The sequence below is a fragment of the Apium graveolens genome, unplaced genomic scaffold (genome assembly GCF_009905375.1).
Source record: "Apium graveolens cultivar Ventura unplaced genomic scaffold, ASM990537v1 ctg8117, whole genome shotgun sequence".
Classification (NCBI taxonomy): domain Eukaryota; kingdom Viridiplantae; phylum Streptophyta; class Magnoliopsida; order Apiales; family Apiaceae; genus Apium; species Apium graveolens.
In genome coordinates, this window is record NW_027420899.1 from 18,023 (window position 1) to 20,325 (window position 2,303).

The window sequence follows — 2,303 nt, forward strand, 5'->3', positions numbered from 1 at the left end:
TAGCGACTAACAAGTTTTTGGCGCCGCTGCCGGGGACTGCAGTGTTAATTGATAGTTAATGTACTTTCCATTAATGGTCGTTAAAGTTCACTGACTCGGACATTGTTACTTATCTGTTTCCTTGTCTTATTTCAGATAACTCTAGCGAAGGTGTATGCATACGTGTTCGCCTACTCGTAAGAAAACACTGGATAAAGCCGAGGAAGAATTTATAGTATTTCGGAAGGAAGTTTTTGAGGGAGAAAAGAAGGTAGAAGAAGAAGAGAAAGTCGAAGAACCAGTTGTAGTAGCGATGGGAGATCAAGTAGAAAATCCGAAGGCTTTAATGGATTATTCTCAGCCTAAGATTAATGACATTCAGTCAAGCATCATCAGACCATCCATCAGAGCTAACACTTTTGAGATCAAGTCAAGCACGATTCAGATGATACAGAACTCAGTTCCATTTTGGGGGTTCTCCTACTGAAGACCCCAACATGCACATCAGGGATTTCATCGATATCTGCGACACTTTCAAGTTCAACGGTGTGACTGAAGACGCTATCAAGCTACGCATGTTCCCATTCTCTTTAAGGGACAAGGCTAAGTGTTGGTTATACTCTCTGCCATCAGGATCTATCACCACTTGGGAGGATCTTGCGCAAAAGTTTCTTACTAAATTCTTCCCCATGGCGAAGACTGCTGCAATCAGGAATGCTCTTACCCAGTTTTCTCAGCAAACAGGGGAATCTCTGTGTGAGGCTTGGGATTGATAAAAGGAGATTCTAAGGAAGTGCCCACACCATGGCATGCCTAACTGGATGATTATTAATTGCTTCTACAATGGATTGGGTGCTACTTCTAGACCCATGCTTGATGTAGCATCAGGAGGAGCCTTGTGGGCTAAGAGCTACGATGAAGCTTATGAAATTATTGAACTGATGGCTGCTAATGAGTACCAGAATCCTTCCCAAAGACTGACTTAGGAAAAAGTCGCTGGAATTCTGGAGTTGGACGCAGCTACTGCTATCGCTGCCCAACTTAAAGCTTTGATGATGAAGGTGGACACTTTGGCTAATAATGGAGTAAATCAATTCGTAAGTTTCTGTGAGCTTTGTGTTGGTGCCCATGAGACTGATCAGTGCGCAATTTCTAGTGAATCAGCTCAATTTGTGAGCAACTTCCAGCGATCGTAGCAACCAGCTCCAGCCACCTATCATCCCAACAACCGAAATCATCCTAATTTTAGTTAGAGCAATGCTCGGAATGCGGTTCAACAACCTTATCATCAGTACCCAGCTAAACAGTACAACCCCCCTGGGTTTCAGCAACCACTGTATGTACCTAGACAGTAACTCCAGCTGTAACAAGCCAATGAAAAATCTGAATTAGAGGAGTTGAAGCTTATATGCAAGAGTCAAGTTGTTTCTATCAAGACCTTGGAAAATCAAATTGGTCAAATTTCCAATGTCTTACTAAATCGTCAGCCTGGTATATTACCTAGTGACACTGAAGTGCCAGGAAAGAGGGAAGCTAAGGAGCAGGTAAAGGCAATCACTTTAAGGTCTGGAAAAGTTGCGAATCCCGAACAAACTCAAGATTTGACTAAAGAAGTTGGTGCTGAGAAAGAAGTGGAACCAAGGAAGACTACTGTTGAGCACACTCCGCCTGAGGGTAATATAGGGGAGAAACAGATCTATTCTCCACCACCTTTCCCTAAGCGACTGTAGAAGAAAAAGCTGGACAAGCAATTTGAGAAGTTTCTGGAGGTGTTCAAGAAACTTCATATCAACATACCTTTCGCCGAGGATCTCGAGCAGATGCCTAGTTATGCAAAGTTTATGAAAGGTATTCTCTCTCGGAAGGTGAAGCTAGATGATTTAGAGACAGTCGCTCTCACGGAGGAATGCAGTGATGTGCTGCAACAGAAGTTGCCTCCGAAGCTTAAAGATCTAGGAAGCTTCATTATTCCATGTACTATTGGAAAAGTGTCTTTTGACAGATGCTTATGTAACTTGGGAGCTAGCATCAATCTGATGCCCTTGTCAATTTTTAAGCAGTTGAACTTACCTGATCCCAAACCGACTTATATGACCTTGCAATTGGCCGACCGTTGATATCCGCGAGCTTTGTGGCGGATGTCTTGGTCAAGGTTGATAAACTCATCTTTCCTGCTGATTTTGTAATTCTTGATTTCGAGGAGGATAAGAAGATTCCCATAATCTTGGGAAGACCCTTCCTGGCGACTGGCCGAACCTTGATAGATGTGCAGAAGGGTGAGCTCACCATACGAGTGCTGGATAAGGATGTTACGTTTAATATGC

At 43.2% G+C, this 2,303-nt stretch overlaps 1 non-coding gene across 1 annotated transcript; it reads right to left on the minus strand.

Moving 5' to 3' along the window:
- Positions 1–683: 683 nt before the first annotated feature.
- On the minus strand, positions 684–790 carry LOC141704670 (small nucleolar RNA R71). Its single transcript, XR_012568030.1, has one exon. It is a non-coding gene; the product is annotated as a small nucleolar RNA R71 (small nucleolar RNA).
- Between the last annotated feature and the right edge of the window lie 1,513 nt (positions 791–2,303).